Genomic DNA, 23,833 nt, shown 5'->3' on the forward strand with positions numbered 1-23,833 from the left:
TCATATAGTTGATTTATAATGTTGTTGTATTAGTTTCAGGTGTATAGCAAAGTGAATAAGTTATACATGTACATGTATCCACTCTTTATTTAGATGATTTCCCCATATAGGTAAGTGACCTCTATATGGGAAATGACCCCTATATGGGAAGTGACCTCACTTAGTTAATTACAGAGTATTGAGTAGAGTTCCCTGGACTATAAAGTAGTTCCTTATTAGTTATCTATTTTATACATAGTTCTGTGTATATGTCAATCCAAATCTCCCAATTTATCCCTCCCCATTTACCCCCTGGTAACCACAAGTTTGTTTTCTACACCTGTGACTGTATTTCTGTTTTCCAAATAAGTTCTTTTGTACTGTTTTTGTATTCTACATATAAGCCATATCGTATGATATTTGGCTTTCTCTGACTTACTTCACTTAGTATGATAATCTCCAGGTCCATCCCTGTTGCTGCAAATGACATTATTTGTTCTTTTTATGGCTGAGTAGTATTCATTGTATATATTTAATATGTACAACATCTTCTTTATCCATTCCTCTTTTGTGGACATGTAGGCTTTCTATAAATACCAGTGATTTTCTAGCTTCTATCTTTAGTGTAGACCTCATTTTTATTTCATAACATACAACTAATTACTGTAATTTTCAATGAGGTGATAAAACACTTTATGCTCTAATCTTTTCTTTTTTGCCTTTTTTTTCCCAAAAGAAATGCATACAAATGTTAAAACTGTATACTTAATATGAATATGTGGCAGCAAATAAAACATAGTTATTATATATTTATGCTGATCAGGTTTGTACATCTACCATAATTCAAAGAGACAATGGCATTTTGGGTTTTACCTCTGTAAGTATTGAAAAAAAGGGAATATTTTTCAAATCAGAGCACAATTATAGCATTCCTCATTGACAAATCTCTTTTTTTACTTTTACAGGAATGGCCTTTTATAGTTAAACAAATATTATTATTCTGAAAAAGTAAGTAAATTGCTAGGCTTACCATGCATAAGGTTTACTATGATAAGACCAAAATAAGTGAAAAATTGGAGGTCAATTTTCCTGTCTTACTATGATTACCAAAACAGTTCTTATTTGTTCTGTGTAAATAGAAGACAATGGTGGAAATGATATTAGAGTAAAAGTTTAAGAGAGAGATATATCCAAAAAAGGTGTATTTTTTTGGTAAATGAAATAGCAGTGTGGTACATGATGCTAGAAAGGATTGAAAAATTAGCTTCTGGAAATGTTGAAAGTGGATCAGAGTGGGAAACACTTCTCTACCATATAAATTTGTCCTAATGTTTACCGTTATCAAGTTCATCAGAGCTATTGGGTAGTAGGGTGAGCCTGAACTGGTTTACAGCACTGCTCAATTATCTGGATGTTATTATCCTTCATTAAATGAGGATCATCATCTTGAAGCAAAATTTACATAGAATCTACTATGCTCAAGATGCTAAGATGACAGAGAATTGAAACAGATAAGCATCTTAATTTGATTAATTTAAAAAATTTAACTGTATTTCAAATTTTATTAAAGAAGAGCCCAGGCCCCTCTTCTTTGTTATGCAAATGAAAGTATGACTTTGCTTTTCTAAGACTCCTCATTTTTCTTTCCACAAATTGATTCTGCCCTACGTTCATCTAGCTGCATTAACCTAAGAGCATTTCCCATATATTTAAAGACATGAACAGGAAGATCAAGTTAGATAAAAACTTACAAACCCTATGAGAGTTAGGAAACTTATGCTAAATGATGAAACATAAAATCAATTACAAAATAAGGCAATTGAAAGTCCAAGAAAATCGTGTGATCATGACTAGCACCCAGGAAGAAAGAATCTGTATGCTGGGCACAGATGCGGTATCAGCACAAAAGACAGATGTTTTCCCTAGCACTATTATATAACCTTATTTGGGTACAGCTGGGGGGACATTGTCAGTCAGATCCAGACAGTGTTCATTAGAGAAGCAGTGACAAGTGATAACAGAAACTCATTTTTTCCTTCCAAGAACTATCTGCTAAAGCAGAGTTGTCAGTCAGCCTTTGGGAATCTTTGCCCATGTGCAGATGTTACTATTCTCCTAGTGCATAATCAGATCTGTCATTAACACCTCCACAGTCTTCTATATTTGAGCAGAGAAGAGAGTGTTTTCCTCTTACGGGCGAATTGAAGTGTTTTGCTATGCCCTAGTCAAAAATAAAATGGAAATTATTTCTGGGATCTCATTTATGTTTTATATGATCTTGGATGAAAATTTAGGTTCCTTCTCAATGTTATGGTAAGTTTTCCAATTTGGCTGAATATTTCCCTGCCTTAAAAACTGGAGGGCTAATGAAGAAGGTAATAGACCTTTCCTCACCCTGTGTTTACTATATTACCTTTGACTATAAAATCTCACTATTTGCTGAATATTTTCCCTCAAGTCAAAAAAAAAAAAAAGAAAGGGAAGAAAGTCATCTCAAAGACCTATTCATTTTTTTCAGCTTGTTCTGGTTTTGCTAGTTAGAGATGGAATGATTAATTAACTTATGGTTAAATGTTGATTTCCTGTTCTGAAGAGCAAGGATAATGTGTTATTAATAATAAATAACATAAATTGTTAGACACAGAATAGGCACTCAGGATATACAGAATCTAAAAGATACATAACCAGGGCATATCATGATAAACATGACATAATTTTTATCCCCTAGATGACAAAAGAAACCATCACCAGTGCTAGCCCTTCTTTTGGGCACACTGTAGACTGCACTCCCAATACCCCTATTTGAGTTAGGTGTGTCCAGATGACTTGCTTCATTTATGAAATGTGGACAGAGGTGTTGTTTTACCTTTTGCATGGAACCCTGAAGAACCAGTGCATCATGTCTTGGTACTTTCTTCCCTATTAATTGCCATAACCATCCTGAAAGAATGAGCTAGGGCCTCTGTCAGCCCTATGGACCTGCAGTTAACAGAGCCTCCTACCAACCCACATCAGACATCTGGTGTGAATGCAAAATGAACACTTAATATTTTTAGCCATGAGATTTAGGGATTATTTGCTACTGCAGAGTAACCTAGCTGCCCTGACTTACATGAAGTAAGATCAAAACTGAATTTGAAAGAATGAATAAGAGTTCATTAGAAACATGGAAAGAAGGAGTGTTTAAACAAAACAGGGTATCAAAAGCAAAGAACAGGCAGATTTCAAAGTCTGTCATTCGGGGATAAAACACAAAATTAGTAACTTGGGTTTGATAAAATCAGCAGAGAAATCTCAAAAAATAGGTTTTTTACCACATATTGAAGACCTGAGCAGAACTGGTGGAGTTGTTGAGGGAATATGGGATGAAGGAAATGTCAAGCATATGTTGGATAGAATGAGATTCTACTTTTCCTGGAGAGCATATGCTCCTTGGAAATCTCTGCTTTACTCGTGTGATTCCTTTCCGTGGCCCATGGCAATTGCAATCTGTGAAAATTCCTCACATTCAGCTTTTGACCTCTTAGACAATCTTCAGATTTTTGCCTTGGTGCCTTTTATAATCTACAGGTATTTTAAAAACTGCATAGGAAAATTAAGCCAGAAAAAAAATTTACAGATGTTAAGAGCTTTAGTGAAATTAATGGTCTAGTCCCAATTGCAAAGCAGTGCAAATGAGGAATAAGGTTGAAATGTAAACAAACAGAAGTTGTATCATATTACACTTATTTAATATTAATATATACACTTTTGAGGCTTCCTTGGTGGCTCAGTGGTAAAGAATCCTCCTGGAATGCAGGAAACACAGGAGACACAGGTTTGATTCCTGGGTCAGGTTGGCAAGATGCTCTCGAGGAGGGCATCATAATCCACTCCAGTATTCTTGCTGGGAAAATCCTATGGACAGAGGAGCCTGGTGGGTCAGGGTCCATGGGGTCACAAAGATTCAGACACGACTGAGCACGTGTCACTCTGGAGGAGGGCATCATAATCCACTCCAGTATTCTTGCTGGGAAAATCCCATGGACAGAGGAACCTGGTGGGTCAGGGTCCATGGGGTCACAAAGAGTCAGACATGACTGAGCACACATCCATACACTTTGAACTACTATTTGAATAGAGATGTTGTTTTTCCCTAGTTAAAGCTTTATGTAAAATGTAAAAGAATGATTCTTGAAAATGTTGATGGATAAAACAGAAGGATACAGTGCTCTCTTTCAGTTGGTCAATCCAAGTACAGCATAACTTACAGTACTTAAGTGCTGGTAGAATTTTACGGCAGTTTAGTGTTAGATAACCTGCATCTTGATTATGTGGAGATTCTCAGTGTGTTATCTGGGTTCTGAGTTTATACCTTCATTGAGCGTGAACGAGGAAGGGCTCCTGCTCAAATCCTTTTGGCCCAAAGTTCTTTGCATAGCATCTGTTACAGTAGATTTCACCTTTTTTCATAGTCAGTGTAGTTGATACCAGACTCTTGCCACACTTGGCACATCAGAAACAATTTTGTGCCTGAGCTTTGCAGTTCCAATTACCTTCTCAGCAGCATATATAAAATTCCCATATCATCTCCCTATTTATGAGTATTTCTAGACGTGCTGGGATGGGTTGTAGTCCTCTAAGTTTGGATGCCCAGTCTCTCACTAGCATCCATCTAGAGCACGCCAGTGCTCCTGCTGCACCTCAGCTTTCTGATCCATTCTTCTTTCCGTAGCAGGATTTGCAGTGGGTCTTTGATCAGGAAATTCAGCAGGACTGCTATGGAAATTTCTCCTATGGAATCATGGATAGAAAGCAGTGGTGGAAGCTTCTCCCAACCTCTTAGGCAGGATTCATAATGCTCCTACAAGCCCCAGCTTATTTCCACTCCCTGGACCAGCTTTTGGAGTTGCAGAGAGGGCCATGCAAATGCGTGCCCCACCTCCACACGAAGCTGGGCAGAGGGAAGTGATGGACTTGTGGGTGTTAGGCAGCCAGGAGAGTTTTTACAAGTTTGTGTGTATTGCATGTAATGAAACCTTTAGAGTTGCTATGAAACCTTTCTCTAACAGAATTTATGTTTTTCTGAATAATATATTATCTTAATAATGATGAATTTACATATTCAATTGCTAAATATTGGTCCTTAAAAAAGCACCTATTATTTTCAAATTCATTAATGTTATTTGAAATTGTTCTTCCTTAAGAACTACATTTATTCTTAATACTATGCCTGTTCATTTCTTCTTCATATTCTTTAAAATATAATAACTCTCTTGGGAAAATAAAACAGTCCAAACAAAATGTGCAAACTAATTTAATTGAAAGTGAAAGTGTTAGTCTCTCAGTCGTGTCCAACTCTTAGCCCACCAGGCTCCTCTGTCCAAGGAATTCTCCAGGCAATAATACTGGAGTGGGTAGCACTTCCCTTCTCCAGGGAATCTTCCTGACCCAGGAATCGAACCCAGGTCTCCTGTTTTGCAAGCAGATTCTTTACCATATGAGCCACCAGGGAAACTCAATTTGGTTATTAGTCTTCAAAATAACAGTGAAATTTCACTGACTATTTGGTTGTTGTATAATTAGTATGGAAATAAATGGACTATAAATAATCAGGCTTGTGGAGTATAAATCTAAACCTGTCAGGCTTAGCTAGTTAGAAACTGCTTTTGTGTGTATGTGTTTTCATTAGTCATAAAATGTCTGCAGAACTGCTTCCATGTCACTTTTAAGTAGCTGAACTTTCTGTATGCATATCCCCTGGGGATATTGGAAATAGAACCCCCCCCCCAAAATTAAGTACCAGATTGTCTAGAAGCATAAACACAAGGGGTAAAATTTTACCTTTAGCTATATTAATGCAAATCTGGTCACAGTCATGAATATATTATTTGTAATCTTTTGGGTCTGAGATTGCCATATCAGAATTTAGCCCATTTATCCTATGGATATAACACATTGCATATGTACCAGAGAACTCATCTTCTTTTGATTTCTTTTTATTGGTATTACAGAATAGAGCCAGCTTATTTTCTTATAGAATCTGAGAACAATCTCCAACCCTGAAACGGTAAGGGACTATCATTCCCGTGTAAACCAGAGTGGTGCTTGACATTGCTAACCCTGGCAGACTCCCCCTCCAGAGTTATCACACAAAACAAGTTGATTGAATTGATCAGTGAACTCAGCCAATCACTGATTGATTCCATGAAGCAATCATACCTCCACGATGATGTGTAGTTTTAAGTTGCATGTTAGTATTGTATAGACAGTTCAGATTTCCCAGACTTTACTTAGGGCCCTTTTTTATTTGGTTACATTTCCCATTAATGTGTAGCTGAATAGTGTGTGTGTGTGTGTGTGTGTGTGTGTGTGTGTGTGTAAAAGGGGGGCAGGACTTTGTAGTCCTTAGATATCATGCATTATATTGCACTATTATGTATACTTAACTCTGTCCACTCAAAATTCAGAAACTATAGATAAAAACTAAACATGATAGGCAAGAAAATGTAATGGTTTGGGATTTCCATTTGAAATGGAAACACACCAAGAGAATATGAACCGTCTTCATTAATATTTTAGTTTCTATTCACATTGCTGACTTACCTATCAGAAATATTCTTTGTTCCTGTCATTTATTTTATTTGTTTTCATGTACTCCACAGCATAATTGCAGATGGACCTCCTGGGATGGTGAGATGTTCTGTATATACACACTGCTGCTGCTGCTGCTAAGTCGCTTCAGTCGTGTCCGACTCTGTGCGACCCCATAGACGGCAGCCCACCAGGCTCCCCCGTCCCTGGGATTCTCCAGGCAACAACACTGGAGTGGGTTGCCATTTCCTTCTCCAATGCGTGAAAGGGAAAAGTGAAAGGGAAGTCGCTCAGTCGTGTAGGACTCTAGCGACCCCATGGACTGCAGCCTACCAGGCGCCTCCGTCCATGGGATTTTCCAGGCAAGATTGGAGTGGGGTGCCATTGCCTTCTCCGATATACACACTAGACAACCTATAAATGACAGTGAATTTACTTGTCTAGGAGTTGACCAGGAAGGAGCGAGATTATGAATCATAATAATCAAAGTGTTGGGTCCCCATGCATAAATATAATGAATACTTACTGAGTAGTTACATTAGCAAAGCACAATCCATGTTTTACATGAATTACTTTCATTTAATCATCTCAACACTCCTGTAAGATATGCACTGTTTACTGTTGTTGTTCAGTCACTCAGTTGTGTCTGACTCTTTGCAGCTCCATGTGCTGCAGCACGTCAGGCTTCCCTGTCCTTCACAATCTCCTTGAGTTTTCTCAAACTCATGTCCATTGAGTCAGTGATGCCATCCAACCATCTCATCCTCTGTCACCCCCTTCTCCTTTTGCGCTCAATCTTTCCCAGCATCAGGGTCTTTTCCAGTGGGTCAGCTCTTCACATCAGGTGGCCAGAGTATTGGAGCTTCAGGTTCAGCATCAGTCCTTTCAATAAATATTCAAGGTTGATTTCCTTTAGGATTGACTGTTTTAATCTCCTTGCAGTCCAAGGGACTCTCAAAACTCTTCTCCAGCACCACAGTTCAAAAGCATCAATTCTACAGTGCTCAGCCTTCATTATGGTCCAACTTTCACATCCATACATGACTAATGGAAAAACCATAGCTTTGACTATATGTACCTTTGTCAACAAAGTGATGTTTCTGCCTGCTAATACACTCTCTAGGTTTGTTATAGCTATTCTTCCAAGGAACAAGCATCTTTTAATTTCATGGCTGCAGTCACAGTCCACCTTGATTTTAGAGCCCAAGAAAATGAAATCAGACACTGTTTCCACATTTCTCTCATTGTTATTGCCCATTATTTGTACATGAGGAAAGTAAGTCTTGGAATGCTTAAGTCATTACTAAAACTGCTTAACTTGTATTCTTTATTTTTCAATTTTTTTGAGAAGTAATTGATATATATATAATGATAAAAGTTTAAAGTGTACAACATGATGGTTTGACTTACATATATTGTGAAATGATCACAATAATAGGTTTGCTGCTGCTGCTAAGTCGCTTCAGTTGTGTCCGACGCTGTGCGACCCCAGAGACGGCAGCCCACCAGGCTCTGCCATCCCTGGGATTCTCCAGGCAAGAACACTGGAGTGGGTTGCCATTTAGTTAACCTTTATTTCATTTAAACACAATAAAAGAAAACAAATTCTCCTTGCAATGCTTAATGTGTGTTTTTAAGCAACATGCTGTAACAATGTGGGGTTTTTTGTTTCAAAATATAAGAGTTCCTTGAACAGGAAGACTATATAGTTATGTAATTACCGATATAAAAATCAAAGCAAGACTTTATTCTCTTTTTAACACTAGCCACACGTAAAAGTGAAAAATGGACGTCTCAGTATTGTCAACCATGCATTTTTTGTTGCAAGATTCATAGGATGAATATAATACCATGATCGAAAAGTAGAAGGGGAATGCTATGGAGAAAGACTGAGAGAGGAGTAGCAGTATTTCCTAGGCTTATCACATGACTGCACTTGAAATCTCAGATAACAGAATGTTTAAAGAATCAGAGCTAATAGGCCAGTTCATTTCTTTACATAAGGTGTTCTTATTCTTCTTGGATATAAATTAGCCCAATCATATTAAATATCACACACTGTATGTAGAGCTGGGTAATGATCTCCATCAAATAATGAGTGCAGAGGGTTCGCTTCACTCAGAGTGCTTCTGTTCCAGCTGTTTCTACTTATCTTAATTTTCCTAATTGGGTTACAATTAGGCTGTGATTGAGACATTATCATGGGAATTGGAGCTTTTCAACAAAAGGGTTTACTTCTTTTATTGTTTTGTGGTTCTCAACTTTCAGAGGCCTATTTCTTGCTACATGTTAATTAAAAAATATTACAAAATATTTAAGACAAGCTTGTGGCACACAAAGAATAACCTATTTACATCTGTGTAGAACTAGCAATTTGACTGTAAGAAAAACACTATTCAGGAATTTTTTTTCAATTTTGACTAGGGCATGAGATACTTATTTTAAAACTATTATTTTTGTTTCTGACATCATCCCCAGGTCTGACTTTGATTACTCAAAGGAAAGCTATCCGATGGACAAGCTTTAGATTGGGATGGTAAAAGTCAAGTCTAAGCCCTTGCTATTCAGAGTATGATCCTTGGATCAAGAGCATCAGTATCACCAGGGAGCTTGTTGGAAATTCAACATCTCAAACTTGGTTGATTTTAATCCTATTGAAACAGAATCTGCATTTTAACAAGATCCCTGTGTAATTGATATGCATATTAAAGTTTGAGAAATTCTGTTAGAACCTGATGATAGCAACAAATTGAAGGCAATTCCAAATTAAAAAAATTTTCTCATCATGCATTCTGATCATATATAAGAAACTATGAAATCTCAACTAGTAGTCTAGTGACAATTAGGTTTAGCTTTTTAATAACATCACTACTTTAGATTTTAAAGAATAAGTTAAAAGATTTTAAAAGCATTATGTAAGGAAAGTACAGGGGCAGAGTTGAGTTGGAAACTGTTGTTTCTTTTGGTTGTTCTCTATGGAATCTAGACAGTCTAATGTTTTTCTCTGTGGATCAGGGCTGCTGAAACTTGAAGACTCATAATAAGGCTACACAACCAGTGGAAAGTATTTCATTTCATTCATAAATCTCCCCATTTTCTTATTCATTTTAGTAATCACAGACCTCTTATTACTTCTCTTTACCCATTAAATGCACTTTGTCATTTAAAACTTTAGTAATATGCTTTCAGGACTTCCCTGGTAGTCCAGTGGTTTAGACTCTGCACTTCCACTGCAGAGGTTGAAAGTTTGATCCCTAGTTGGGGAACGAAGATCCCACATGCCATGCCTCTCAGTCAAAAAACAAGTGTGTTTTCAAAATTCCTGTTTTAGAAGAGTAGATTCCTAAGGAATGCTCTGTTGCTATTTATTAGAGGGTAACCTATTGCCGGCCATTGGTGTCAAGGTGACTTAGCTGAGATTTTTGCAGTTGTCCTGTGAGAAGCAGGACATCCTTGTTAAGCTTTTCATTCTGTTGGTGATCACTATTATCTTTTCTTTGTTTGTTGCTTTGGTGTCCTGAGATTTGAGAATGTTATCCACTAGTTTTATCTGTACTTCAATTACTGGACTACCCAGTTCCTGGTTGAGGCAGAATTTTATCATTTCTGTAACGGGTTTAATAGCCCAGAGAAGGCAATGGCAAGCCACTCCAGTACTCTTGCCTGGAAAATCCCATGGATGGAGGAGCCGGGTAGGCTGCAGTCCATGGGGTCGCTAAGAGTCAGACATGACAGCAGCTTCACTTTCACTTTTCACTTTCCTGCATTGGAGAAGGAAAGGCAACCCACTCCAGTGTTCTTGCCTGGAGAATCCCAGGGACGAGGGGAGCCTGGTGGGCTGCCGTCTCTGGGGTCACACAGAGTCAGACATGACTGAAGTGCCTTAGCAGCAGCAGCAGTAACTGGTTTGACAGCCAGGACTGGTACTATTTGGAGCAAGTCATTGGAGGACAGTTTACCCAGGCTTCAGAAATTATCTCTGCTGCAATTTGCCATGTACTTCATCTTATCCACATTATATATAATCAATAGTCAGCATATCTATATGCCCCAGCCTCTCTTTTCTCTTCCTTCACTTTCATCATCAACTATTAACCTTTTCAAAGAATTGAGGAAAGGTGCAGGCCTTTGATGCTTCATAATTGTGACAGGACCTGAATACATGTTCTGATCTGTGGCTGTATTCTGAGATAATGACGGGATTGCTATCTTTGCCTTCTGTTCCCCTACTAAGCATTGATTAAGGCAGCAAATACTGGTTCCTTGTACCTGGACAAGTATGTCCTTCTTTATTCTACATGGTCTCTTCATTGGAAGAAGTTTATATATTCGTGGTCAGCTCAGTCACTTTCCAAGTATTCATATAGATGTTCACAAGACATTTCTCCCAGGCAATCTCTGTGGCCTTCTATACTTTTTACCACCTGAGTACCATTTTCTGACTGAAGTTCTCCTTTGTGTGTTTGTGTCTCGTTTTGCTAGACATGTGCCTTTGTGGATTACCTGTGTAACTCTTCTTTAAAGTGTTCCCTCCCTGATAGCTTTGTTCTTTCCACTGTGGGAACTCTATTCATTGTGACTCTGGATGAGGTGTTTCTACGCCTCATTCTTGGTGCTAATTTCAGCCACCAATCTGGTCCTCATATTATTTTCTGCTACTTACAACAATAAACCTTAAAAAACTCAGGTACACACATGTCTTCATTCTCTTTACTTCCTTAAAATAATTTTGAAAAACATGGCAAAAATTTAAAATTAAACTGAGGTGGTGAATTTATGGATTTTTGGCTTATTCTATTTACTCTAAGCTGCTAAGTCACTTCAGTCATTTCTGACCCTGTGCAACCCCATAGATGGCAGCCCACCAGGCTCCCCAATCTCTGGGATTCTCCAGGCAAGAACACTGGAGTGGGTTGCCATTTCCTTCTCCAATGCATGAAAGTGAAAAGTCAAAGTGAAGTTGCTCAGTTATGTCCAACTCTTAGAGACCACATGGACTGCAGCCTACCAGGCTCCTCCATCCATGGGGTTTTCCAGGCAAGAGTACTGGAGTGGGGTGCCATTGCCTTCTCCAATTTACTTTAAGATTTGAATTGTTTCACAGTGAATGATAGTTTTAAAATATAATTTTTTTCCAAATAGTTTTAAAGATTAAAAATGAAGAAAAATGCAGAATTCCTATGAACAACTTTGTCAAGCTCTTGTATGGCTATGCTATTATTGACTCAGGCAAAATAACAATGCCAGGAAAGTTTAAGCTTTGAGTAAGCCTCATTGCCATGTGGTTCCCCAAAACACAAATCTTGGTCCCTACAAACCAGGCATTTTATTAATTTTGATCTCAAAATGGCCTTTCTTACTCAATAACTACTAATCCTCCAACTCAATTCTAATTCTCTTCTCTCTAAACATCTAGTTTAGAGAGCTAGTGGTAAAGTGGTGCTAGTGATAAAGGATCCTCCTGCCAATGCAGGAGATGCAGGACTGCAGTTTTGATGCCTGCATTTTTAATGTTTCCTACCACCAAAATGAGAAGAGTTGACTCATTGGAAAAGACTCTGATGCTGGGAGGGATTGGGGGCAGGAGGAAAAGGGGACGACAGAGGATGAGATGGCTGGATGGTATCACCGACTCAATGCACATGAGGTTGAGTGATCTCCAGGAGTTGGTGATAGATAGGGAAGCCTGGAGTGCTGCAATTCATGGGGTTGCAAAGAGTCGGACACGAGTGAGCGACTGAACTGAACCACCAGAATATAACTTCCATGACAGCACAGAATACATCCAGTACCTATAATGGTGCCTACAACATATTGAGCACTAAGTAAATGCTTGCTGAATGGATAGATCAGCAAGAGAATTGATGTTGCAAAGATGGGCTCGATAAAGGACAGAAATGATATGGACCTAACAGAAGCAGAAGATATTAAGAAGAGGTGGCAAGAATACACAGGAGAACTGTACAAAAAAGAGCTTCACGATCCAGATAATCACGATGGTGTGATCACTGACCTAGAGCCAGACATCCTGGAATGTGAAGTCAAGTGGGCCTTAGAAACCATCACTACGAACAAAGCTAGTGGAGGTGATGGAATCCCAGTTGAACTATTCCAAATCCTGAAAGATGATGCTGTGAAAGTGCTGCACTCAGCGTGCCAGCAAATTTGGAAAACTCAGCAGTGGCCACAGGACTGGAAAAGATCAGTTTTCATTCCAATCCCAAAGAAAGGCAATGCCAAAGAATGCTCAAACTACCGCACAATTGCACCCATCCCACACGCTAGTAAAGTAATGCTCAAATTCTCCAAGCCAGGCTTCAGCAATATGTGAACCATGAACTTCCTGACGTACAAGCTGGTTTTAGAAAAGGCAGAGGAACCAGAGATCAAATTGCCAACATCCTCTGGATCATAAAAAAAGCAAGAGAGTTCCAGAAAAACATCTATTTCTGCTTTATTGACTATGCCAAAGCCTTTGACTGTGTGGATCACAATAAACTGTGGAAAATTCTGAAAGAAATGGGAATGCCAGACCACCTGACCTGCCTCTTGAGAAATCTGTATGCAGGTCAGGAAGCATGGACATGGAACAACAGATTGGTTCCAAATAGGAAAAGGAGTACGTCAAGGCTGTTTATTGTCACCCTGCTTATTTAACTTCTATGCAGAGTACATCATGAGAAACGCTGGACTAGAAGAAACACAAGCTGGAATCAAGATTGCTGGGAGAAATATCAATAACCTCAGATATGCAGATAGCACCACCCTTATGGCAGAAAGTGAAGAGGAACTAAAAAGCCTCTTGATGAAAGTGAAAGAGGAGAGTGAAAAAGTTGGCTTAAAGCTCAACATTCAGAAAACGAAGATCATGGCATCCGGTCCCATCACTTCATGGGTAACAGATGGGGAAACATTAGAAACCGTGTCAGACTTTATTTTTGGGGGCTCCAAAATCATTGCAGATGGTGACTGCAGCCATGAAATTAAAAGACGCTTAGTCCTTGGAATGAAAGTTATGACCAACATAGATAGCATATTGAAAAGCAGAGACATTACTTTGCCAACAAAGGTCCGTCTAGTCAAGGCTATGGTTTTTCCAGTGGTCATGTATGGATGTGAGAGTTGGACTGTGAAGAAGGCTGAGTGCTGAAGAATTGATGCTTTTGAACTGTGGTGTTGGAGAAGACTCTTGAGAGTCCCTTGGACTGCAAGGAGATCCAACCAGTCCATTCTGGAGGACATCAGTCCTGGGATTTCTTTGGAAGGAATGATGCTAAAGCTGAAACTCCAGTACTTTGGCCACCTCATGCAAAGAGTTGACTCATTGGAAAAGACTCTGATGCTGGGAGGGATTGGGGACAGGAGGAGAAGGGGACGACAGAGGATGAGATGGCTGGATGGCATCACTGACTCGATGGACGTGAGTCTGAGTGAACTCTGGGAGTTGGTGATGGACAGGGAGGCCTGGCGTGCTGCAATTCATGCGGTCACAAAGAGTTGGACACGACTGAGTGACTGAACTGAACTGAATATGCTTTTGGGGTTTCCCAGGTGGTGCTAGTGGTAAAGAATCTACCTGGTGATGCAGGAGATGCAGGGCTGCAGTTTTGATGCCTGGGTTGGGAAGATCCCCTGGAGTAGGAAATGGCAATCCACTCCAGTACTCTTGCCTGGAAAATCCCCTGGACAGAGAAGCCTAGCAGGCTACAGTTCATGGGAGCACAAAGTGTTGGACACGACTGAGTGACTGAGCACATACATGGACGAATATGCTCACACGCCCTTAGAGTGGCTTGATGTGTGAGACCTGGGCCCTGTAAGGCCCTCTTTTCTTGATATCTTTCACATTGAATGCTCTACAAATTCTTGACACATAGATTCAAAATCATGAACCAATCTATGGATAGCTAAAATACATAGGGACATCTATTAAGAATACTACCAACAGGAATAGAAATTGTGAATTACCACAATGATCCAAGATTATCTATATCCTGAATATTGTGGACCCTGGGTCAGTGTAAAAGATGTTAGGATTTTTTATTCCTAATAGCCACTCCACTGTGAGTTAGCTGAAAGAAATGGGAATTTCCTCAAGTTCTATAATAACCAGAAGAAAAGTAAATAAGTTTGATGTTCCTTACACACCTCATTGGTGAGAACTAATACCAGAAAGGAAGGAAAAGAATGGTAAGCACTCAAAACACTCACTGAAGTAGTAAGCTGGCCTTCCGATAGCAGAGAAAGATGAAGAGCATTGTGATAAGGAGCTGCTTCAGAAGGCCATGTTTCTGATTCATTTTCATACTTTGAATGCATCTTTTAAACAAGGATTTAAGGAAGGTGTCTTTACTGAATATGTGTGGATAAAGCTGCCTCTGCTCCATAATGAGTTTCTTTCAATGAAGTGTAATACTTCACATGGGTTATCCCAACTTGTGTTAAAATTATAGAAGAGATGCATATCAGGCCAGAGCAAATGTAAATGGCTATACCACTCCAGTGCCATCATGTAATGATGTGTTATGTCTTAAAATGAAAAGAAGGATATTTTAATTCAACTATTAAAACAAGTGGAAAGGTACAAGACAACTTGGCATATTGTCAGTTATGTTTTTCCTCAATCTTAGAATAAAAATATGTTTTCTTTTCAGTTTTGCTCAAGAAATACTGTGGACCCTCAATGATCCAGAAGCCTACCACAGTAAGTGCATTTCTTTGTCTGTAAAGTTGAGATCAAGAGGAAATAAAGTCTCCAATGTTTAAAAGCAGGGAACAGACAGCTTTATGTTGGAAGCATATTGTGTTATTTGGATAAAGCAAGGGAAAATGGAAAAGCAAGAAGCTGTGAACAAGGTCTGGAAAGACATTTTCTCTACCTGGCCTACATAATTGCTATAGAGATTATTCATTTGCCATTAGCAGGCATTTTGTTTCCTCAGTATCATGATTTGGCCTATGTCTTTTTTTTTTTTTTTCCTTTTTGTAAAATTAAGAGTTGAATTTTAGGCCAATGTGTTCTAACCTGTGCAGATTCCCTTCCACCCCTAAGAACTATTTTAAGTACCTATATGGATACTGTACCCTCTTAAATTACAAGCTCCACAGATGGGAATTGAGTGCAATGGAAAACTGAGATTCCTACTACTGCTTTAGCCCCAGTGAAAGCATCCTTTTGTGTTTTAATAATTAATATTCTACCTTTATAAATCATTCCTGGAATTTGTGAGATTGTTTCCCATTTTGACATGAATCCACTTGGAATTGCCAAAAGACGGACATTTTATTGGACATCTACAATTTTGCATAAATTAGATTCTTCTTCCTCCTCCCCTTTCTCTCCTCTGCTCTCTTCCTCCCACTGTTATCCACTCTCCTTTTCTCCTCTCCTTCTTTCTGTTTTCTTTTCTTAGCCTACCTATTGCTTTGAGAATGGGAAAAGCACAAAGGCTCTCACTCTTTTTGCAAATATTTATCTCTCTGGTCAAAAGAACCCTGAATCTAAAGTCTGTTTACTTTTAGCCAAATGTGCATTTTTTTCCCCCTAAGAGATTGTGCGTTCCATTAGTAGATTCAAGGCTGTATGTCAACTGATGGGTCTTAATTCTCTCTCAGTAAGCTTGATTACTGGTTCTGCCTCTTTGTTTTCTCTTTGGAGAAATGAAGAAACTACCAGTCATGTGTAAGATACAGTTATCTTTCACCTGCAGTTGATCAACTCTGTGCTTACCTCCAGGAATCCCTGGAAGTCTGGTATGGACATTTGATAAGAATTAAGATGTGTTAGTTATTGATAAATGGCAGTTTACCCTTTGAGTCTCTCATACAGGTGCCTAGTGCCAAATTCTCTACATTATTTGGAGATGAATTGATGGCTTATGCTTGGTTCAATCTACAGAGCCTGGTCTTAGCTATGTAACCAGTAGGGTGTAAAAAAAAAAAAAAAATACCACTGTAAAGTTTTGAGTGAGCGACTCTGAAAACAAGATGCCTTAGATATGTCTTGTTGGCTTATAATCTAAAGACAGAAGACATCTGCAATTGAGAAAGGAATTGCAGATGTTCTGCAATGGGCTGCACCTGGAAATGTTAGACTTTCTATGGTGGTACATTCTTTTTCCTGCTGTACTATGCTCTTTGGTTTTTTTAAAGCTTTTTGTTGGTACATCCTATGGAGGCTTGTGAGTCGTCTCAATCATCTGGCCCTTTGTAATGGATGCAATTGATCTTTTTTTCAGATATAATTGAGAGGTCACTTCAGATAATGTATTATTACTTTCATTTTCTTCCTTGCACTAACTCTGACTAGAGTAAAGCATTTATTTGTAAAATTAAACACAGAATAGTAATAAAAGATTTGTTCCTATTTCCAAAGCTTTTCAGGATGTGAACCATTTTAGAGAAATGTTAGATTATAAAATAAGGGGGTGAGACTCTAAGAAATTTTGGAGGAAAAATCAATGGGAAGTGATGTTTGACATCTATTTCAATTCAGTGTAACAGATTTTTTGGCTGTATCTCACTGGGTTAGTAGATGTTTACTTAGTGTCATTATTGTCTTCAAAAATATGCAAATAAGACCTTTTAAATGAATTATCCAGTAGATGTTCCCAACTTACAGACAATAATTCAAGATCATATTTTAGGGAGAGTGAATTTATTTTATTTATTTATTTATTTTTGGATTGTTCATTACAGGTTTTTATTTTTTATTTATTTTTTTAAATTTTATTTTATTTTTAAACTTTACAATATTGTATTAGTTTTGCCAAATATCGAAATGAATCCACCACAGGTATACATGTGTTCCCCATCCTGAACCCTCCTCCCTCCTCCCTCCCCATACCCTCCCTCTGGGTCGTCCCAGTGCACCAGCCCCAAGCATCCAGTATCGTGGATCGAACCTGGACTGGCATCTCCTTTCATACATGATATTATACATGTTTCAATGCCATTCTCCCAAATCTTCCCACCCTCTCCCTCTCCAACAGAGTCCATAAGACTGTTCTATACATCAGTGTCTCGTACACAGGGTTATTGTTACCATCTTTCTAAATTCCATATATATGCATTAGTATACTGTATTGGTGTTTTTCTTTCTGGCTTACTTCACTCTGTATAATAGGCTCCAGTTTCATCCACCTCATTAGAACTGATTCAAATGTATTCTTTTTAATGGCTGAGTAATACTCCATTGTGTATATGTACCACCACTTTCTTATCAATTCATCTGCTGATGGACATCTAGGTTGCTTCCATGTCCTGGCTATTATAAACAGTGCTGCGATGAACACTGGGGTACACGTGTCTCTTTCCCTTCTGGTTTCCTCAGTGTGTATGCCCAGCAGTGGGATTGCTGGATCATAAGGCAGTTCTATTTCCAGTTTTTTAAGGAGTCTCCACACTGTTCTCCATAGTGGCTGTACTAGTTTGCATTCCCATCAACAGTGTAAGAGGGATCCCTTTTCTCCACACCCTCTCCAGCATTTATTGCTTGTAGACTTTTGGATAGCAGCCATTCTGACTGGTGTGAAATGGTACCTCATAGTGGTTTTGATTTGCATTTCTCTGATAATGAGTGATGTTGAGCATCTTTTCATGTGTTTGTTAGCCATCTGTATGCCTTGTTTGGAGAAATGTCTATTTAGTTCTTTGGCCCATTTTTTGATTGGGTCATTTCTTTTTCTGGAGTTGAGCCATAGGAGTTGCTTGTATATTTTTGAAATTAGTTGTTTGTCAGTTGCTTCATTTGCTATTATTTTCTCCATTCTGAAGGCTGCCTTTTCACCTTGCTAATAGTTTCCTTTGATGTGCAGAAGCTTTTAAGTTTAATTAGGTCCCATTTGTTTATTTTTGCTTTTATTTCCAATATTCTGGGAGGTGGGTCATAGAGGATCCTGCTGTGATGTATGTCACAGAGTGTTTTGCCTATGTTCTCCTCTAGGAGTTTTATAGTTTCTGGTCTTATGTTGAGATCTTTAATCCATTTTGAGTTTATTTTTGTGTATGGTGTTAGAAAGTGTTCTAGTTTCATTCTTTTACAAGTGGTTAACCAGATTTCCCAGTACCACTTGTTAAACAGATTGTCTTTAATCCATTGTATATTCTTGCCTCCTTTGTCAAAGATAAGGTGTCCATATGTGCGTGGATTTATCTCTGGGCTTTCTATTTTGTTCCACTGATCTATATTTCAGTCTTTGTGCCAGTACCATACTGTCTTGATGACTGTGGCTTTGTAGTAGAGCCTGAAGTCAGGTAGGTTGATTCCTCCAGTTCCATTCTTCTTTCTCAAGATCGCTTTGGCTATTCGAGGTTTTTTGTATTTCCATACAAATTGTGAAATTATTTGTTCTAGCTCTGTGAAGAATACCATTGGTAGCTTGATAGGGATTGCATTGAATCTATAAATTGCTTTGGGTAGTATACTCATTTTCACTATATTGATTCTTCCAATCCATGAACATGATATATTTCTCCATCTATTGGTGTCCTCTTTGATTTCTTTCACCAGTGTTTTATAGTTTTCTATATATAGGTCTTTAATTTCTTTAGGTAGATATATTCCTAAGTATTTTATTCTTTCCGTTGCAATGGTGAATGGAATTGTTTCCTTAATTTCTCTTTATGTTTTCTCATTATTAGTGTATAGGAACGCAAGAGATTTCTATGTGTTGATTTTATATCCTGCAACTTTACTATAATCATTGATTAGTTCTAGTAATTTTCTGGTGGAGTCTTTAGGGTTTTCTATGTAGAGGATCATGTCATCTGCAAACAGTGAGAGTTTTACTTCTTTTCCAATTTGTATTCCTTTTATTTCTTTTTCTGCTCTGATTGCTGTGGCCAAAACTTCCAAAACTATGTTGAACAGTAATGATGAAAGTGGGCACCTTTGTCTTGTTCCTGACTTTAGAGGAAATGCTTTCAATTTTTCACCATTGAGGATAATGTTTGCTGTGGGTTTGTCATATATAGCTTTTATTATGTTGAGGTACGTTCCTTCTATTCCTGCTTTCTGGAGGGTTTTTGTCATAAATGGATGTTGAATTTTGTCAAAGGCTTTCTCTGCATCTATTGAGATAATCATATGGTTTTTATTTTTCAATTTGTTAATCTGGTGTATTACATTGATTGATTTGTGGATATTGAAGAATCCTTGCATCCCTGGGATAAAGCCCACTTGGTCATTGTGTATGATCTTTTTAATGTGTTGTTGGATTCTGATTGCAAGAATTTTGTTAAGGATTTTTGCATCTATGTTCATCAGTGATATTGGCCTGTAGGTTTTTTTTTTTTTTTTTTTTTTGTGGGATCTTTGTCAGGTTTTGGTATTAGGGTGATGGTGGCCTCATAGAATGAGTTTGGAAGTTTACCTTCCTCTGCAATTTTCTGGAAGAGTTTGAGCAGGATAGGTGTTAGCTCTTCTCTAAATTTTTGGTAGTATTCAGCTGTGAAGCCGTCTGGACCTGGGCTTCTGTTTGCTGGAAGATTTTTGATTACAGTTTCAATTTCCCTGCTTAGGGAGAGTGAATTTAGAGTCTGTAAGTGCCTGTTTGACTTTGGTTCACTAAAATTTTGCAATAAATTTAAGAAAAATATACCATTTAAGGCAGGCTTACTTATAGTTATTTTTAAAGCATTGTTATTAAGTTCCAAAATAATGCTTAATTTTACTGTGTGTTCCCATGATATCCACAGAACTTTTGTCAGATGTCCTTAAAAAACATAATACCTGGAAGATGCATATTAGCATCTGAAAGCCTCAATAATATTTATAAGATGAATATTAAAAGATATTCCTTGTATTGGTGATTACCCTGAATAGAAGGGAACCTTACGACTTTCATGCCCGTTTTCAAACTTCACTGTAATTTTTTAAATGCCTATATATAATACATTTTCATAACACACACATATTAGTTTCTTAGTGCTGTGTTTATAAACTAGACAACAAATGGCAAAATACTAATAAAAGTATTTACTACTTTACTTCTTCCATATATTTAAAATTATAATCATGAATGTCTTTTAGAAAACCTATATCATATGCATTCACATTAAAGCTGAATCAATATTATTCATTTAGGAAACATCTGTAGCACCCACGTTTCAGGACACAAAGGTTTTAATGTATCTTTTTCAGTTTACACTGCCTTCTCCACCCATTTTCCATCCTAAGATTGCCAGAATAGAAATATCTGTATTTTTCTTTTGATAAGAACTTTGTCATACCCTATATTCTGAGATAATACTGCAGAATTTTCAAAGTGATATTCAGCTATGCTTCCCTAATCTCTCCAGCTAAACTATATTTAAGGAGAATTGAATTGAATTTTTTTTTGCCTTTGAAATCAACTTTACATTTAAATATACTCCAAAGAAATTCAAAAACAGAGACTCAGCTGTGATAACCCAGTTTCTGATAATAAACAGGCTTTACTCCTTTCCTAAGCGAGCATCTCAGATGTAGTTTGACTGATTTATCACTAGAAAAGAAAATGGAAAAATTTTTTTCTCATCTTCATTAGATTCTTGTTTTTGCCAAACTTGTATGTTGAATGTCAAATACATTCAAGGATAAGATTTATTTATCATTGTAAATTGGTGATATCTAACGAGAATACACAGGCTTTCCTTGTGGCTCAGCTGGTGAAGAATCCACCTGGAATGCGGGAGAACTGGGTTTGATTCCCTGGGTTGGGAAGATCTCCTGAAGAAGGGAAAGGTTATCCACTCTAGTATTCTGGCCTGGAAAATTCCATGGACTGTATAGCCCATGGGGTCACAAAGAGTCGGACACGACTGAGCGACTTTCACTTTCATAATGAGAATAGGAGCAAGTGTTTCCCTTTAAAATAGAAGGAATTGTAGTCAGTATATTTCTTATTTCTTCCTTCCTTCCTTCCTTACTTTATTTCTTCTCTCTTTGGCTTTGCTGGGCCTTAGCTGTGATCTGTGGGGTATTATCATGTGGGATCTTTTGTTACCATGCACAGACTCTCTAGCTGTGGCACCGGGGCTCCAGAGCATGCAAGTTCAGCAGCTGTAGCACACAGCTCTTTAGTTGTGTCTCATGGGCTCTAGAGCATGTGGAATCGTAGTTGCTCCACAGCATATGGAATCTTAGTTCCCTGACCGCGGATCGAACCTGCACCCCTTGCATTGCAAGGCAGAGTCTTAACCACTGAACCACCAAGGAGGTCCCTGTCAGTACACTATTTAGAAGCTTGAGGTAAACAACGACTGAGGTGGGAAAGACCAGATGTTGAACACTGTAACCTAAGGAACAAAGAATAAAAGTATTCCTCTTATCTAATTAAAAAAGAAACAGAAAGGAAAGCTTGAAAATAATCGAAAGACATGATTTTTTTTAAAACAAAGCAAACCAATCTAGTATTTTTTACTTCAACTATAAATAGAGAAGCTAAAAGGGATATGTCATAACACAGACATTAATATTTGACATCTCTAATATCCTGAACATGAAAAGTGATATAAATTTTAATAGTTTGTTCAATATATTGTTGAATTTTAGTTGAGTGTGTATGGATTTGATGACTTTCAAAGTCCTTCCAGCTCCATGAATTGCTGAGTCTCTCAAGGATCACCTTCTACTGTTTGACATAATTATACCTGCAAAACAGCCTTTCATCATATATAATAAAAACAGGCTTAAAAAATGAGATGGAGATAGGAATGTTTAATCTAATTTCATTTTACAGATTAGAACAAAGGCACTAAGTTTTTGTAGTGTTTGTTTTTTTCCTCCATAAAACAGTAACTTTATTTTTAAGATAAAACCCATCATTAGACATCTTTCTTTTTACATCTCAGTGGTTTTGTGTAGCTTTGAGCCATATGCAATATGTTCTCCTTTCCTTGAGGTTGTCTGATATAAGTGAATTTGTGGTGGCATAAACATATTAAAGAGAACCATGTTGTGCTGTTTAAAAAAAAAAACGCTAACATCAACACTTCCCTATAAGGAGAGGGTAAATAAAAGAGAAGTTTATCTTATGTTAGGTATACATTGTCCTCTTTACACAAACCACTGCATGAAAAACTAAGCATAAGCATTTTTCCAATAGCCGTGTTTAATAGAAATATAACACAGAGATAGCAAATAATGGATGAATTTTAGGTGTTTGGTACACAGTCATTATATATTTGCAAAGAAAGAATAAGATATTTGAGGTCTAGTGCTTTTTAATTTACTTTAGAATACCCACCACCACATGATTTAAAAATTATCATTTACCATATTTATTTCTGATATACCAAATTCATGTTGAAGATACTCAAGTTAGTAAGTCAGACAAAGGAGGATATCTGGAATAGTTCATGCTTCACCTATGATAATGCTATTGTTAGCAACTATTCCCTTAAAAATCTCCCTCAATAGATCTATACAAATAATCAAGGGCTAAAATTTTATATCAGGATTATTTGATGTATAATACAGAAACCAAAAAATTCTTTATTATATAAAATATATTCAATAGCATAAAAGCTAAACTGGACACTACCAGCTTAGTTTTTATGTTCAGTTCAATTCAGTTCAGTCACTCAGTCATTTCCGACTCTTTGTGACTACATGAATCGCAGCACGCCAGGCCTCCCTGTCCATCACCAACTCCCAGAGTTCACTCAAACTCACATCCCTCGAGTCGGTGAAGCCATCCAGCATCTCATCCTCTGTCATCCCCTTCTCCTCCTGCCCCAAATCCCTCCCAGCATCAGAATCTTTTCGAATGAGTCAACTTTCACATGAGGTGGCCAAAGTACTAGAGTTTCAGCTTTAGCATCATTCCTTCCAAAGAACACCCAGGACTGATCATCTCCTTTAGAATGGACTGGTTGGATCTCCTTGCAGTCCAAGGGACTCTCAAGAGTCTTCTCCAACACCACAGTTCAAAAGCATCAATTCTTCGGCGCTCAGCTTTCTTCACAGTCCAACTTTCACATCCATACATGACCACTGGAAAAACCATAGCCTTGACTAGACAGACCTTTGTTGGCAAATGTCTCTGCTTTTCAATATGCTATCTAGGTTGGTCATAGCTTTCCTTCCAAAGAGTAAACATCTTTTAGTTTCATGGCTGCAGTCACCATCTGCAGTGATTTTGGAGCCCCAAAAAATAAAGTCTGACACTGTTTCCACTGTTTCCCCATCTATTTACAATGAAGTGATGGGACCAGATTCCATGATCTTTGTTTTCTGAATGTCGAGCTTTAAGCCAACCTTTTCACTCTCCTCTTTCACTTTCATCAAGAGGCTTTT

The sequence above is a fragment of the Bos indicus genome, chromosome 10 (assembly GCF_029378745.1).
Source record: "Bos indicus isolate NIAB-ARS_2022 breed Sahiwal x Tharparkar chromosome 10, NIAB-ARS_B.indTharparkar_mat_pri_1.0, whole genome shotgun sequence".
NCBI classification, from domain to species: Eukaryota; Metazoa; Chordata; class Mammalia; order Artiodactyla; family Bovidae; genus Bos; species Bos indicus.